The sequence below is a fragment of the Sinohyriopsis cumingii genome, chromosome 15 (assembly GCF_028554795.1).
Source record: "Sinohyriopsis cumingii isolate HCF-2022 chromosome 15, ASM2855479v2, whole genome shotgun sequence".
In the NCBI taxonomy this organism is placed as follows: Eukaryota; Metazoa; Mollusca; class Bivalvia; order Unionida; family Unionidae; genus Sinohyriopsis; species Sinohyriopsis cumingii.
Window position 1 is genome coordinate 93,708,828 of NC_142975.1, and position 19,215 is coordinate 93,728,042.

Consider the following 19,215-nt stretch of genomic DNA (forward strand, 5'->3'; position numbering starts at 1 on the left):
TTTCATTGTGGATGCCAGTAATGACTCCATCTATTACTGAGGAACAAAAATTACTATCTTTTATGGATCAAGGCGGTAAATCATTGCTATCATGGTTAACAGTAACCACAGATGCTGCTCAAAGCAATATTAATGGTTTATTTACATGGCATATAGCATCACAACAGGGTGTTTCTGCACCACGACATATTTTTATTGCACTACAAGATAATGCTCGGACGAATAATCAAGAACGTTCACATATGATATTTGACAACCTTGGAGTTAATGAAGTTTCCTTACGGATAAATGGACATCAAGAACCAGCCGAGGATATACAACTAAATTTTGTTCAAAATCATGTAGCGCGCGCATATCATCGTTTAATGTCATTCATGGGACGTGATCAAAATATAGATACCGGGTTGCAAATATCACAACTAGATTTTACAGGTCTATATCTGATTTATTATTTTTCACTAGAACATCTTGATTTATCCAAACAATCTGTTGTTGATATACACTTTCGAGCTCATGTTACTAACCCTCCTCCTGATATACCCGGTCCACCAATTGTTCCCGGCTTCTACAGAGCGATAGCGGTCATACTTAGCGACAAGGCCATGTTACTTGAAGGTGGCAGTGGTCGAATGAGGGTCGTTGATGCACCGGTGGAAAATCTTTAATCGTGTTATTTAGAAAAATATATTTTATATAAAAATGTCGTATAGTCATGTTAATGTTACTCTGACCCCCGGTCAGGTAAAAAAGCTTCAAACAAAAACCGCCAACAAATGCGGAACTAAAATATCACTAAAACGAGATCATATTAGTGGTGGTCCAAACAAATTATCGTTGACAAATAATCAGATTAAACATTTCAATAAAGCCCTAGAATCAAAAACTGGAGTTCAATTCCATCTCTCCCCGAGCGCCATCAAAGACATGGTTAAAACGGGTGGTATATTTCCACTTCTTGCGGCCATTCCGGCATTAATAGCTGCGGCTGCTCCAGCTGTAGCAAAAGCGGCCGCGTTAGGTGCTGTTGGAACAGCAGCTGGAATGGCACTAAAGAAAGCAACAGGGCGGGGATACAAAAAAAAGGGACGCGGTCTAAGATTACCGGGATCTCGTTGGGGGAGAGGCCTAAGGCTTCCAGGGTCATTTCGTTAGACGTTCCATCATCAAATTTTGATTTACTTGATGCTGCTAAAAAATTAAAAATATCCGCCTTTAGAGGTGTTTTTATGCGAGATCAATTACCGAAACAACCAAACAAACTTGAAACAGGTATTATTAATCTTGACAAACGTTCCGGACCCGGTACTCATTGGGTATCATACGCGGTTGATCCGCGTGGAATTGTTTATTTTGATTCGTACGGGTTAGCTCCACCTGTTGAATTTATCAAGTATGTCGCACCACTCCACGCAACAACTAGAGGTTCCAAAGTTTGGTATTCAACGCTACCCACACAAACAACGACAGATCCGCCAATATGCGGCCGTGAAGTAATTAATGTACTCGACGCTATATCAAAATCATCCAAGCCGCCACATAAAGTCGTGCACGATTATACAAGCAACCGATATGTTGCGCGTAAAGCATTTTAAACAACGGATCTTATTATAATGGTTGACATTTACGGAAGATCTTCACGCGTTAAGAAAATAAAATCCGACGTTGATCTGTCAAAGTATGCGACTAAAGATGACCTCGCTGATATTATGAACCTTGCTGGAGTTGATCCAGATGAAGTTGTTATCTTTCAAGATCGATATGGTAAACTAAAAACCAGCAATATCAAATGGAATGATATAGTCCGGCGAGTACTTGGTGCAGTTACGGATAATATTCCCGTGTTTACTGAGAGCGGCAAAATCAGAGATTCAAGTACGTCACTTAAAACCATCAGAGATGAAATTGCAAAAAGTGTTGCTAATCGCGTGAGAAACACCGGTGACACAATGATGGGTGAACTCAGCATGAACGGGAACAAAATAGTAGTTTTAGCGGATCCAACATCTGACGAAGACGCAGCAACAAAAAAATACGTCGATGTCAACTATGGCACCGTAGACGGTAAATTATCCACGTTACGGGCTGAGTATGACGTTCACGCAGGAGCTTTTGGAAGATTTCGAAGAAATTTTCAAAAAATCGATGATACCATAGATAAATTCTTCGGTACTCCACGCGCCATTGACATGAAACTCGTTGATATCAAAAATAACCTAGACACGATCAAACAAAGACAGCAAAACATCGTAGCGGGAATTCCTGAGATTGTCAGTAAAACCAATCTGATTAAAATTTCAGCTGCAATAACTCCCGGGCATATCACAAACATCGTATGCACGGTATCATCGGGACTTGCAACATGGTCGCAGCAAAATAATACTATCAAATATACCGCAACAGTCACTGGCGTGTACAGGCTATCTGTGTTTTCCGCCGCTAAGTTTGAAATATTTACAACGTTTCCATGGCGTCATTCCACAGACAGGTTTTCCGGGGTTGTATCTGTTGTATTAAATAGCGGAACCGAAGAAATATTTATTCTGGAAGCAGCTGATAAGAAATTAACCGCAACATCCTTCTGGTGGTGTTTGGAATTTGTAGCTGAAACACCTCAATTGGTTACTGTATAAAAATATATATGGACGGTGCACAATACAGATACAATCAAGCGCGTGAATGGCAGGCTGCGCTAAAAGATCAAGTTGATCAATATACAGTAAAAGTAAAAAAATATCGACGACGATTGGTTATCGTTGATGTGATTGTTTATTCAGTATCCGCTGTTGTTGCTGGAACCGGTGTAATATTATCAGCGTTAACAACGATGGCACCAGTAGCTGTAACTATCTGTATTTCAGCAGCAACAACTATTGCAGGTGTGCTTGGCATCATCACAAAAAAAATATGTACTTGTACGAACGAAAAGTTATCCGATTACAAAATAAAATTACATACAGCGACGGTAGCATACTCGAAATTATCCTCGTTGTTATCAGCGAGTCTCAGTGATGGAATTATATCTGATTTCGAATTTTCAATGATGACCAAAATATACGATGAAGGTATTAAAGATACAAGTATCAATAATGACAGAATTACTCCAGCAGATCGTGACCAACACAACTCCGCCAAAGATAACGATGATCTCGGTAAGTTCAACCAATCCTGAATTTAGTGTTAATTTTCCTACTGCAATTCCGATAAAAGAAATAGCACTAGCACAATTACGAGTATATTACAGCTGGCCAAATATCAGATCAAAATCATTTAATGGTACACCAGCAAATAATTCGCTCGTATTTACTAACAACAACAAACCCGATGGAACACCTGACTGGGTTGTTGTTGGAATACCAACCGGCAGTTACCAGATTGAAGAGATCGGTGAGGAATTTGCGCGTAGAATAAAATCAATAACGGGAAAGGAATCAAAAATATCAATAAACGTTCACGAGCCGACGTTGTCCTCGACGGTTGAAATAAACTCGCCTGATTATGCCGTTGATATTTATCAATCTTCAATCAGATCCGTGCTAGGATGGCCTGAAATATCACCACCGATAACACCGATACCACCAGAACCGGAAAGGTCTGATTATGTCACGGATAGACAATCATATCATGAAATTAATCCATCATACGGGGAACACCTACGTGTTATAAAAAACTCATCATTGCTTCACAATTTTGTTTTCTTCGGTAGTGTTGAGGCATGGTTTTTTTATAATCCGGGAGAAACAGGACCTCATTGGGGTTTTCATCGAGAAACGATTATTAGATATTTTCAGGAAATCAATCAAGAGTGTAAAAAACAACTAGATCAACTGAATCAATATTTTAACGAACATATTTTTGACATATCAGCGTCATCACGTGAAAAAATCATCACGCGTGTAGAAATATTAAATCAGCTTATATCAGATATGGAATATATTAATAACCGAATAGTTCAGGAGATGGTTAGTCTTTTAGAACCACCTGAAAATCCTGATGCAAAAGCATGGTTAGAAAAATATAAATTAACAGAAGCCGATGTACCAAATTATAAATTTCCCGGGTATAGTGTAACCGAGTTGAGAAAATCTATCAATGATGTCATCGACGAGTTTTTTTCTAAACTACTCGATGCATGGAGAAAATTAATTCCACCTCCAACTGTTCTTAGACATGATAATGATCCACATGGCGGAGGAAGACACGTATCCCCGCGGATCGTTAATATAACACCGACGGTCGCGGTCAATCTGGTTTGTGACGTAATCGATGGCAGCTATCAAATAGATCTCGGAAGATCAAATCAAGCTCAACAAGGATACATCCTGTACACGTTCACACCACAAGTCCCCCCTGGAAATGTAATCGTGCAAGAACCAACTAATCCCGTGTATTTGCGGTGTCACAATAATATGTTAACACGAATCAATTTTAAACTCACAGACCACCTTAATCGCTTGATTGACATACGTGAAGAAGAGCTTATAATAAATCTGTATGTGAAATCTTAAGGATTTTTGTCGTAAAGACTTTATCGTAGATCTTTATGTGGAGGGTTTTTACACACGAGGATTTCTTAACAGTTAGAAGAACATTTGTAACGGAGATCAGAATCAAATTCAATCAACTTAAAAAAATATTTTATTATTACTGGCACAAATTTGTGTTTGGTACAAATTAATCGGCCTAGGCAACTAAGGCCTAGGCAACTAAAAAAGCTAGTCGATGAAAGTAAAATTAAAATTTCTATCACAAAAAAAAATAATATTTATTAAATTTCCTGATTTTACAAATTACTTGATTTTGACTACCAACTACCCCCTCAGAAACATAAAAATGCACGAACTACTTGATTTTGACTACCAACTACCCCGTCAGAAACATAAAAATGCACGAACTACTTGATTTTGACTACCAACTACCCCGTCAAAATCAAGAAAGTTCTAACCTTGTCAAATTGTTCCTAACAAATTTTATTTATTATAAATTAATTTTATTTATTAATAATATTATTTTTACTGAGATTTTTATTTTTTTTTTTACTAAAATACAACGAAATTGCTCAATTTTCCTGATTTTGACTACCAACTACCCCGTCAGAAATCAAGTAATTTGTGCATTTTTCTTTGATTTTGACTACCAACTACCCCGTCAGAATCAAGTAATTTGTGCATTTTTCTTGATTTTAGTAAAAAAAAAATAAATCCTCAGTAAAAATAAAATTTATAATAAATAAAATTTATAATAAATAAAATTTATTAGGAACAAATTTGACAAGGTTAGAACTTTCTTGATTTTGACTACCAATACATGTGGTCAGCGTTGACTTGGACCCCAGTTACCAAAACTTTCATTTTCATTATCATCAGTAACGAAGTTACCTTGGATCGTTTCATCAGTAACGAAGTTACCTTGGATCGTTTCATCAGTAACGAAGTTACCTTGGATCGTTTCACGATCTGACATTATTTTTCTTAATTGTCTTATGCGAGCACTAATCGTTTTCTTTGCCTCATACTCGTGGGATAATAACGACTTAATTCTTTCTACGGCGGTAGAAAGAGGAACGAACTCCTTCACATGATCATCTTCTACGGTAGCTAGCGACTGAAACATTGCCGATTGAATCCGTTTCATGAGCCTGTATTCAGATGATAGTGTGTGTGTCCCCATGGTTTTACGTTCTTGTAAAATCTCAAAGTCAGGAACTATTTTTTCAGGATTAAGTTCATCAGATATATTAATTCCATCTTTTTTTAATTTTTTAATAGCGACAATTACATCTTGATATTTTCATGGTTCATTATATAATATATATAAATCTTTAAAATAAAAAAAAAATATCCCAGACCCCCTTCGAGTTCGTCGGGATGTTTCTGGGACAGCACAAACATATAACTTAATTAAGGTACGCTCAGCAAAATCACACCCATAATAATTAATCCAGTGGATGATACGAAAAATAGGTATCAACAACCAGTCAATATTGTGGTTGTGAATTTGCTGAGCGGAGGGGTTCTTGCGGTTCCCCCCACTATTATAAAAATCGCAATTATGCGCACCACCGACAAATTGTCAGCCATGGGGGTTTGATCCTGGACCGCGAGCGCCACAGTCCAATACCATACTGATCGAGCTATCAAACGTTGTTACGAACATATGTTTCGGAAGTTAATATATAGCTAAGGAACCAATATTTACACTAAACAGCGGTTTCTGAATCATAACAGTTTCTGTATTTGTAGCGGTTTCTGTATTTATAACAGTTTATGCATTTATAACAGTTTATGAATAATAGTTTCTGAATAATAGTTTCTGTATTTATAACAGTTTATGTATTTGTAGCTGGTTTCTGTATTTAACAGTTTCTGTATTTGTAGCGGTTTCTGGATAATAACAGTTTATGCATTTGTAGCAGACCGAAAATCAATAATATAGTGGCATTAATGCACCAGTCAAGGAACTTTCCAGAATTGTAAGTTAGTGAACACACAACTGCAGGTCAATTACAATGAGTAACGATTTCTGTTTACACACAGCTTCCTACGGATCAATAATATTATCATGTGTTGTATGATGGGAAAATATTTAAAAACCATAAATAATACTTATGAGTCTGTTCGTTCGGCACTATAAGATGTAATTAGTAAACTGACTAATTACAATCATAAAAAACCAACCATCTACGAAGAAAACTATATATTACAAAGTAATCTCCCCTTAAATCAAAAATTCAGTAGTGTATGGAGGACCTCTGTGACATAAATTAAAAAAAATTAATTCAATGTGGTGATGATAGTTAATAATGTGGTGATGATAGTTAATAATGTGGTGATGATAGTTATTGATACTGAAATGTAATTTTCTGCTTATATTTTTTCGATAAAGCTGTTTTATATATATTTTCTGCGACTTTTTGTACTGATTGCGGGTGAATATCAAAATATTTCGCAGCAGAAGATATTGAACGAAATATTATTTCTTCACCAGTTTCTATGTTTGTGGAAATTACCGCCCTCTTTCCGATTGTCTTACATCTTCCTGTATTACCGCGTGTATTATTCTCGCTGTGAGAGATAGCTTGTAAATTGGATAAATTATTGTTTTGAGTGTCCCCGTCAATATGATCAATAACAAGACCATCATTGATCAAACCCTTGTGACACTCGTATGTAAATCTATGACACAGATAATGTTTCTTTTCCCCCCCGCATGTGAACATTAGATAACCAGCATTAGTAATATAACCAACTTGTTTATTCAACTTGCGGTGTCTGATGATACCATTAATATTTGATTCATAGTTTGTTATGACAGGATGTGGGACAAATATATTTTGCTCCATTATAATAATATTATATGTTTAAATCATTGTTTGTCTGAAATCTTGATATATAATCCTCCACGGATTTTATAGCGTTTTCACCGCTATTATTTTTTTTGTCATAATATCTTCTGAGCTCTCTGAACCGTTTCCCGCCACACTTCCCACATAATTCTGTCTTTCCTCGCACTCCAATACCACATCGCAGACACGGTATTGGTCCTAGACTTCCTCGTCGTATGTTTTGTGAGTGCATCCAACAAAATTCCTTTCTACAGGATTTGTTGCATCGATTTACTGAGCCGATCATCAACCATCTGCATTGGGACATTGTATATATATATATATAATTTTCTTTATTTAAATATTTGTTTTAATTATATGAACGAGTTTGAGAGATTATCCCAAACTAGGCCTGTTAAGTATAAATTCAACCTTGACAGATTATCTTCTGACTTGCCAGTACGAGATCTGGTTGATCCGAAAAATAAAAGTTTGATCTCGAAAATTCATGACGCTAAGAAAGAATTTTACACGGATGGTGCATCTCATACATGGTCAACGTTCAAGATTATACGCCTTGACGGAGTCAAGAAAGCTGACAAAGTCAGTGTCAACTCTGTCACGGACGCTACAATGAATGACAAGCGAGCGGCAACTATCATTAACTACATCGCTGAATACGAGGGCAATCAAAAATATTTATTCAGAGTAAAATTTATTGTATTAACAGAAACAGATAGTTGGATTATCCGTGACAAATATGATCCTGTCCTTGGTAATAATAAAACTATCATATTAAGTAAAAATTCCAGACCGGGTCTATTGACTGGTATTGATAAACCGTATTATGAACGAGCATATCCTGTAACAGCGGTTATTTATGGAATTTATGAGATAAATAAAAAACCTAACGTTGATAAACTAGCGCCGATGAAATTATCATCCTTGACCTTGTCAAGGTTAAATTGTGTAGCTGAACGAGTAATAGAACACTTTACAAACGCGATGCGTGGAAATGGATTAACTGATTTAAGGCGTGAAAAAATAAACTCGTGGGCTGATTCAGTTAGGGATACCGGTGCTACAATAAAAGATGTTGCTGAGTTAGGAAAAATATTAAAATTTCCAATAACCGTAGCAACAATAACGGGAGAAGTACTGTACCAGTCGAAATATAAATCGAAAGGAGCTCCAATAAATATTATCGATCATAACGCACACGCATGGACTAACGCAGTAACAATATTTCCACGTGATCGAACTGTTAGATTTTATCCCACAGAATTATCTGTGGCAGAATTATCTCTGGCAGATATGGCTGTGGCAGATATGAGTATGTTTGATTTTATTAACGAAATAAGTAAAACCGATCCTGTATCGGTATGGTTATTCAAAAGTAATGAGGAGGGTGAATTTGATCAGTTTGTCAAACCAAACGGTGAAATATATCGCACAGAATTCCTCCATGACGAGATGAAAAATCTTGCGACGTTTTTACAGTGCAAGCACGCGGAAAATACTGACAAATTACTAACTAATTGTTTTACCGTTCCATCTGTTGCGGCTCATTTCGCCAGAGAACGAAATTCATGGAAACCAACACGTTTTGATTTACTCGAGGACGTACGCGCAAGTTGCGTCGAATACGGACATGGCGGATTATGGAATACCAAATATAATTACAATGATGTTATTTCGGTTGATATGGTTGCATGTTATCCAGGAAGTTTTCTGGGATACGGAGATTGTTCTACGTACTTTGAAAGATTTGGTCACCCTACAAACGAGATGACGCGAGTGGCAATTAATGGACCATTACCTGATTTTGATCTGACTGGATTCGCCTGTATTGAGTCGTTCGAGTTTAACGAAAATCTTCACAAGATTTGTTATATTTGGTTTGGCAGACATTTTTGTGAAAAACGTTGGGCACCTATAGTTTTGTTGCGATATATGCTAGATTGTGCGATACTGACATCGTTGGTGGTCAGTGAGGCAATTATATCATATCATGCACAGACCAAAGTTTGGTTGCCCATGTCAGATTCTGAAGTTATTAGCGAGTTTAAGGATGATATTCCTAATAAACTCAAAACCGCAAAAGATCTCGGTAGAAAAATTATAGGTAAATTTACTCAAGGTGGTGCATATGATTATAAAAGACATCACGCACGATTAATTTTAGATGATGCCGAGTACGATTTTATAATCGCTGATACAACGGCGAAAAATACATTTGTAAATCGAGAGAGTGTTTATTTATCCGACGGAACAAAATTAGGTACGATCGTTAGTTACATAAATGACGTATCTCCGCAATATACTCATCTAAGATCTTCCATGTTGGCTTATGTTTCTATAAATTTATTATCGATGATTAATAGATTTCCTGAGGCCGCAGTCAGAGTCGCAACGGACTCGTTTTATATTTCAAGTAAATATTTAGAATCTGTTATGAAATTTACAAGTAATGATGAACGATGGGGTTCGTGGAGAATAAAAAAGGAACTATTACACAATTATGTAGAATCAGCAGATGTTCCGATGAGAGATGTTTATCGTGAGGGTAATAAAATATCAGAAATGTCGAAGGCACCATCGTTGAGTGATCCAATAACCAGATATAAGACAGTATATCTCAATGGACCTGGTGGATGCGGCAAAACAACTCGAACGATTAATGTTTTTAGAAATTCAGATATAATCGTGCTGACACCCACACATAGACTCGCACGTGAGATGAAACAGCGGCAAGTACAATCGTGTACGTATCATAGTTTCTTCCGATGGCGCGGGGATACATGGACTCCTGAACGGATGGGAGAAAAATATATACCTAAAATAATTATTTGGGACGAGATATGCACGGTGTCATTAGATACATTAAAAATGTTTCTTGATTGGTTGCTGACGAAAAATACCGCTATAATAATGTGTGGCGATCATGGTCAACCTCCGCCCTTTGTTGGACCATCTCCACATGATTGGTTAAAAAATTTCGTTGATTATTACGAAGAAATAGATGATGATCATAGGGCTCTTGATGCAAATTTGAGGGAGTTTAAAAAATTAATCAGATTACAATCAAACAAAATTCAGTGTGAAATAATACGTGGAGTGATCTCAGAGACATCAATGAGTGATTTTTTGAACTCATGGAGACCCAACGATTTGATCGTAGCAAGTAGAAAAATAATCAGAGACGCTTTACAACAACAGTTATTTCAACTACATAAAGAACAATATTCAGAATTACCCGTTCCGTTATGTTATAGACCATCAGATACACGAAAACAGAATATTAATGTTGATATTCCAGGACCCTTGACAGAGTCAAGGAAACAGATTCTCGTATTAAATGATATTGTCGCCGTTGATATCAGTGTGGTCGAAGATGCAATACACGCTGACAAATCTCCATGGGTGTTGGGATACGCCATGACAATCCACTCGTCTCAGGGATTAACTATTTCTGACACACGAGTCTGGATTGTAGACGATCGCATCGAGTGGTCAAATTTAGTTTATTTGGCGGTATCGAGGGTCAGAAATATATCTCAATTACGTAGAATCATAATTCCTGAAATCGTTGATAAATTTAACATCATCGATGATGATATAATAAGAAAAAAATTAATCGGATACAAACAATCTGACAAAAAAAATAAACGCGACTTTGATCTTGATGTTGAATTTATTATTGAGTTAAAACAGCAGCAGAACAATCATTGCGCATGTTGTAATTGTATAATGTTATGGCGGTATTCGAGTAATGATTCAAGACAATTTACCGTAGATAGAAAAGATAATAGTCGCGGTCATATACGAGAAAATACCATGTTAACCTGTCTTGAGTGTAATCGACGTCGGGGTGCAGGCACCCTTGGCGCTAGCGCCTTGGGTGCTAGTTAAGTGATCGAAATCACCGGAGTGATCGCGGTGGTAGTTGTGTATCCGCGGGAATTATTTGTAGTTGTTCACGTGTAAATCCACGTTGAGGAGCAGCAGAATCTAATCTGTAGATTGCAGGTCTGGAAACGCCTGCATTTCTTCCAGTGGATCTTGTCACGGTAGATATTTTGTGTGTGGTAACACTCCAAATAGGATCAGTTGCTCTCGCCTTACCACCTTCAAGTTCACCAGGCTCATATAAATATCTGACTGTGACATCACCTAATATTTTTTGTTTTCCAGCATCTTTCCGTTGTGTTGGTATATTTTTTTTTGTGACCGCGCTAATGGGTTTCATGTTGGTTGTTCGTGTGATCTCATTATTTAATGCAGCTATCACGTTTGGTAATCTTGCCACCCATTCGCGAGATCTTTTATCCTGAATAAATTCCCTCGCGTATTGATATCCAAATAACCGCTCAGCAAGTGTTCGATTAAATCGCTCAACAATTGCTTGATCACGGTGAATTGCAGTATGACCTCGTCGTATTTTGGTATTATGTTGTTTCATCAACGATGATACTGGACCAAGAAATTCCTTACCAGGATCAACCTGTAGTAGCTGTGGCCATCGTAGACCACCTTGTGGTCCGAGTCCTCGTTGATAAATTCGTTCAAACGCATCGGCTACTTCAGATGATGTTTTCGCTGATAGCGGCTCTGCTTCTTTATATCTACTTGCAACATCAACTACGGTTAACGCGTATTTGTACGTTTTTCTACGCACAGTATCATGCGGTAAAAACAGAATATCAGCTTGATGAACTTCATTAGGAACACTGACATCGAAATACGAGTACTGAATTTGTTTAGGACGTGGTAGATAAATTTGCCATATTGCTTGTTTAGATAACCACGTTTTAGCAGTAGAATGTTTAACCGATGCTGCATCAGCGAGTTTACCAATTGCTGCTTTGCCTCTCCAGTATCCTCTCGGCGAATAATAAATTGATTCCATTATTAATTACCAGCCCCAATCGCTAATTTACCTTTCATCGAGGATCTTACTAACCAATTAGCTAATGATTCTCTAATATTTTTATTTTTTATAGAATTTAATGAATGAATTAATTTTACATCTGCAATATGCCTATCTTGTAGATTTTTACTTTTATAAGCTACATCATGAGCATGACAAGCTCGATCGATAGCGTTTACTGGTTCCTCGCCTGGTTTTGGTTGATCTTGATCATCGAGCCTGATATCGAGTCGAGTACCAGGACCGCAATAATTATATCCTGGTAGATGTTTTTCTCCGCTGTATTTAGCCCATGGAGCACCTGGAAACTTTGACATCAAATTAGCAATATCACCACCGCGCTTATTAGGTAAAAACGAAAATTTCTTTCTACCGCACACAGAACATTTTCCACCGTACGCTATTTTTTTATTTTTTGTTATAACTGTAGCTAAATCAGTGGTTGGAGTTTTAACTTTACAGCGTAAACAATATAAATTCATGTTATAATATATATGGATATAATTGATTTCTCAGCAACTCGGCAACGAGAGCCAGTTAAGCATCATCCTGCGCTACCGAACTCCATCAGAATGATTATCATAGGACCATCTGGATCGGGTAAGACGCAATTATTACTTAATCTGATAATGAGATGGTTGAAATGGGATAAGTTGTATTTAGTAGCACCATCCGTTGATGATCAACGATGTTATGATGTACTTAAAGATTTCAATGAAAACGCGCGATTACTGGATGAAGATAATGATGTTATAGAGTTTATAACCGATATTGATGAAGCACCATCCGTAGATTCCATAGACGGATTTATTAATAATTTAGTTGTATACGACGATGTGATGCTAGATAAACAATCAAATCCAGCCAGAATATTTTCCCGAGGGAGACATAAAAATACAGACGTGATCTATGTTACTCAACGATATACACAAATTCCGAAGGTGATCAGAGACAACTGCAACATTTTAGTTGTGTTTAATGGCGTAGACACACACACGTTGCGAAATATTCATCAAACCTGGTGTGGTGGTGACATGGATATAATTAAATTCAAAAATTTCTTCTCACGAGCGCAAGCTACCCCGCATGGATTTATAACAATAAATTTACATGATCCAAGAACAAGATATCGTGTGGGTATTGATAAAATATTTGGGTAACAGGGGTGATGATAAAATTAAATTGAATTAAACAGATATCATTAATATAATGAACAACTGTGCGTGGCTGCGTCAAGGAACAACAGATAAATGCAACAAAAGGTGCCGTGGAGAATATTGCAAGAAACATAATTATCTTATAAAGAAAAATCCTCATGCTGGTCCACGAAGATGTGTTGGTTGTAACAACGGTGTTAGAGGATTATATCAGATTTGCAAAAATTGCGGTGGAGATCGATATCGAAGTTTGATGAACTATTACAGAAAAAGAAAAAACATAAATCCCAAAGTAGAAAAACCACCATCAGAACTTGAATATTACTTGAAACATAGAACAAATTCCGAAGATTCAGATGAAGATGAAACAGATGAGGAAAAACGACAACGAAAACGCGTTGAAAAATATTCATCAAACTTGGTATGGTGGTAAATTAATAGCAGCAGAGAGGGTACCTACCAACGTTGGTCGTCAAAAAGGTAAACAAGAAATAAATAAACACGTAGAGTACTTTATTTTTTCAGCTACTATTTCAAACTGAGATTTTATTAGTACAATCGGTCATTGCAAAAATAAACATCTCAAGGAAAGTTCATTTGTAAAATCTGGACCTTTCTACGAGATGATTTATTTGTTTGTTTTATTTATTTTGTCGGAATTCTATGGTCTGTTCACCCTCTCTGCTGCTAAAGTAGATATTGTTGTTGTTTTCCCTCTTCCATTGTGTGGATAGCAGATTTTGGAGTTTGAGGATAGTATATAATTTTCCTCATGTGTGCAGATAGTATTTGTGTGATTATTGTTTCTTCTTCTTGCCGTGTGTGGATAGTAGATTTTAGGGTTCGTGGATAGTTAACACTAGTTTTGCTTCTTAATGTGTGTGGAAATTATATTTGAAATTGTTCTTTCTTCTTCTCTCCGTGCGTGATTAGTAGAGTTTGGGTTTGTATGAATTCCCGTACGTTTGCGTGGATAGTAGATAATATGAGAAATGAGTTTAAGGAATGATTTCGTTCACGTCCGTGCTTGAAAAAAACAAAGTCAAGCGCACATAATTCGCTCCATTCAACATTGAATAATCAAAGAAACGGTTTGTTATATTGGGATGGTGGAGGAAATGTTGGCGAGATTGGAGGATGGTTATGGCTATACTTACCACCGTCTCAAGTTGGAGATAAACAATATAGGGAAGGCAAAGGAAAGGTTAAGATAAATGATAAAGGAGGAAAAAAGAAGAAAAGGAGGATGAATAGGACATGAAACTAATGAGGGAGAGGAATGAAACAATAGAAAAGGTAGAGGAAAATGAAAAGAGGAAGAAAGAGGAGGATGAAAATGAAAGCAGAAAAGGGAAAAAAATAAAAAGAAGAAGACAAAGAATGTAGGACAGAAACTAATAAACTGGCGGAGTAATACAAGGAATTAAAAGAACAAAAACATAGGCTCTTTTCTGGGCCGCTGATAGGCCTCATAAAGATTTGCTATCTTGCCTAATTTTTTTCTTCTAATCTTTTTAGTGTTATACATGTATTTACCTAAGACGCCACATATTCAGGTCAGCCCCTTGCCACATTGTTGCCAGAAGCCAGTAGCGTGACGTGACCCACCTGTTCGTTTTTCCCTTTGTCCCTACAAATGCCCAATACTTTTTTCCCTCTAAAGCTCCAACCATGTTAAAATTCCCCATGTACAATTCCCATTGTCCCTATACATCCTGTCCCTATATCGCCTTAGGGTATGTTTTAATCGTAAGTCACATTCTCCCTATGAATCTTGTTCCTATATCGCCCGTGGGTCGGTGTGTGTATTTTAATGGTAGGTCGACTCGTCCCAATATCGCCCCATTAACTGTTGATATCACAATGAGGGCTACGCATATTCATAAACATATTCCTAATACCATCGATTGTGACGATTCCACTCGACGCACTCTTTTGTTAACCCAAGTTTAATTTATGGCTACCGTTGTAAAGGTACATAGCGATAGATAATTTTCGTCTGGAAGATTCTTGGTGAAAGTTCATCTGCATAACATTAAAAAATCTGGATCGAATACATTTTGTTTACATAAATTTATTGTTAAATTTTAAAAGAACAATTTATATTTAACTTAAAATGAGTAAATGTGCATACATGACCCATGTGACTTGTATTATAGGCACAATCACTGTTTAATACCAATAATATTATCGTATCGATTAGATACATTTTAGTTCGTACTATACTGATATTTGAATCCAGGTCCGCGGGTAAACGACACACACCTACTTGACTCCGCGCACCAGTCCATATTCCATTACGTCTACGCATACGTCAAAACAAAATGAAACAACAGAAGTTGGTGATACACGAACTCGTGCGTGTCAGACACACTGTCATGGCAACCTAGTAATAATTCTCATCTATCTACACAATCATTCCGGAAAAATACGAAATAAATCGAGATATATAAGAATAATTACATTGAATTACAAATATATTTTGAACTCATCCGTGAATTACCGGACATTCCAAACAAAATATTTATAATATTTCACTGGAGAGAAATAATTTCATTACCGCGCTGATCACAAGATAACCGTGAAAATCGAAGTTATTCTAAGATGCAGACATGGCCAAGTGGTACATTTCCCATTTCTCGATACAGACAACTCCAATCCAACTCCAATTAAGGCACGAATTATTATTTTTTCTTAAAGTACTATTTTACTTTGAAATGGGAATGAGAGTTATTTGTTAATATTTCCTGTGCCACCAGTTCAAATCCAACAAAGCTCGAATTGTTTGTTCTTGATGTGCAATTTAACTTAGATTTTCTGTGTGAATAATCACAAGACGCAGCAAAACATAAACGGCAAACTGCGGACATAACGCGTGATCCCAAAGAAAATGCCATTTCGTCCTGTTATAAAGAATAAACATTCCTTGCCACTCATGAAAATACCGAGTGTTCACCCACTCCATGAAATATATCAGTTATTCAGTCGTTGCAAGAAAATATTCTCTCTCCCTCTCTCTTTGTCTGTCTGTCTCTCCATCTCTTTCTCTTGCAGACACACACACAACACACACACACTCATATATATATATGTGTGTGTGTGTGTGTGTGTGTGTCTGTGTGTGTAGAGAGATATATAGATAGAGAAACGTGTTAGCGTATGTATCTATCTAGCAATCAATAAATCTATATATATATATATATATATATATATATATATATATATATATATATATATATATATATCGAGAGAGAGAGGGAGAGAGAAAGAGAGAGACCTTTTCCGCCATTAAGAATTAGTATCGGAAGTGTGGTAGCTGGTCTGTCCGAAAATTCTATCCCACGTTCGATGAAGAGCTCTCTTATGGCGTCATAACCACAGACGAAAATCGTTGGAATGGGTCCCAGGTACACTTTGTAGATGTCACCATATCTCTTTTGTAACCTTCTTAGACATATTCTTAAATCGGGGTCGGCAGTCAGCTCCAGCATATTACCCACCAGAGGTATCCAGGCGGGCCCCGGGGGCATTTTGCCATGATAGCGATTTCTAAAGAATAGGATTGCGAAAAAACTAACAACGAGGAATCCAAGTGATGTGGAAAATATGTCAAGTCCAAAGAGCCGTGAAAACATTGTACTGATACTCCAGTGTTAATTTAGAACCATGACAATCATTCGAACAGATCCGAGTTACACAATGAATTAAATAGGTGAGGTTTGTATTATTTAAGCTGTAAATATCTTCACAATCTTAAATTCACAATATATATCTCAAATGACTTTCACCATTACATCCAACTGAACAAGTGCATTGACTGGAAATTACAAATCGTCTGCTGCGTACCGTAGCAACACTGACTTATATAGGTAATGTATAGTCGACATTTAGATCAGTCCATGACATTGATTGCACCTATGTGCGCATGCCTGTCGAACAAAAAGTGTGACGCAATGCTGTTGGAATGTTCATATGTTAGGTTAGTTGTTAACGCCAGTCTTTCGTAAGACAAATTTAGAAACAGCATTCATACACCGTTCATTCCTGAAAACATTATTCAACTTTAACCAACGATTTATTTTAGGAAGGTTGTGTGGTTAATATTGCCGTTCTTTGCTTTTATCAAAATATCGAAGTTGCTATGTTTTGCAACATTCATATAATAATAATAATAATAATAATTATAGTAATAAGAATGACTTTATTTAAAGAGGATAACAAAATTAACTGAAGTACTAATCTACCTTGAGGCCCTCAAGCAAAGGAATTTATTTTTTCTAACCGCATCTCTCTAGCCACTGGATATATTGGGTTTGAAAAAAAGAAATAGTGTGGGCATTTCTAATATCAGCTGGAATAGTATTCCAGAGAAAAGTTCCTGAATATTGGAAACTGTTTTTGAATAATCTCTTATTTGGCTTGGGAAATTTATACTGTTTGGTAGACATGGATCGCAGATGTGGAATATTACCAGTTAGCCTATAATGGGATAGAGATTGTAAATATTCAGGATCATAATAACTGGATATCTTGTACATTAATTTGGCTTTTCTCAACCGGATTCGGTCTCTTATATAATATTAAATTTTCTAATTTTTATTGTAATATTTTAATTTATATCATATTAAATATTCTACTTCATCTACTTTGCTACATTAATTAATAATTGCTTGTCCTATTCTAAGCGATGATTGAATACGAACATGCATATTGTACAATATTATATATATATATATATATATATATATATATATATATATATATATATATATATATATATATATATATATATATATATATATATGAATGAATAAACGCCTCACATTCCAGATTGTGTCGGCTACAAAATGTATTTGTATGCTTTGTATGGCTATTCACAATCACCACTGCATATTGATAAGTTGATTGGTTTCAGTTTTTAATTTCTATCTGTCTTCACAATGATTAGATCCATATAATAAACACTTATGATTTAAAGATGAACGATGGTTTTAATGATAAACGTAGAGCACTACAAACACATGGTTAGCTACCCCATTCATATGAAAGATTGGCACTTCACGTACCGGCGCATGGAATTTAATGTAGAATAGAAATAAAAAGAGGTAATTACAATATTTTAATATATTTACAGTTGATCTAAGTCATTATTCTGTTTTAGTAACAATAACACCGACCATAAATTATGTCTCTGTCTCTGTCTAACTCTGTGTAGTCGGTTTGCTTTACAATTCTTTCTCTCTCCCTCTCTCTTTCACACACACACACACACACACACACACACACACACACACACACACACACACACACACGCATCCTTTGGTCGGTTTAACTTAACATCGTTCATAAGTCCAGAGACATTGTGGATTGGGAAAAGAACCAAACGAAAATCTTCTAATATCGTCATTTTATAGATTTTATCCAGTATCTTGCTACGATGGTCCATACACACACACACACACACAATTATATATATATATATATATATATATATATATATATATATATATATATATATATATATTTATAAAGAGAGAGAGAGAAAGGCAGTCCTTTGATCACTTTAAAATTTAGTTAATAATAATTGATTTTTAGAAAATTATGGTATGTTTATTGTTGTAGAATTTAACGCCATTTTTCAGCACACGATCTATATATATATGGTGGCCAGTATTAATGGTGGAGGAAGAACCAGGGAAAACCTCCGGAAAGAACAACCGACCTACGAGAAGCTACTGGCAAGCTTTTTCATATACCCACATTGGCCGAATCTGATACTCGAACCCGCGCAGATAGGGCTGAGACAG

The 19,215-nt window shown here is 36.3% G+C and overlaps 1 pseudogene across 1 annotated transcript in view; it reads right to left on the reverse strand.

The window, feature by feature from the left end:
* Nucleotides 1-17,274, reverse strand: part of LOC149782331 (cytochrome P450 2C44-like) — a 58,667-nt pseudogene extending 41,393 nt beyond the window's left edge. The window contains exon 1 of the transcript XR_016414330.1: nucleotides 16,686-17,274. The product of XR_016414330.1 is annotated as a cytochrome P450 2C44-like (transcript). The remainder of the gene's footprint in view (nucleotides 1-16,685) is intronic.
* Between the last annotated feature and the right edge of the window lie 1,941 nt (nucleotides 17,275-19,215).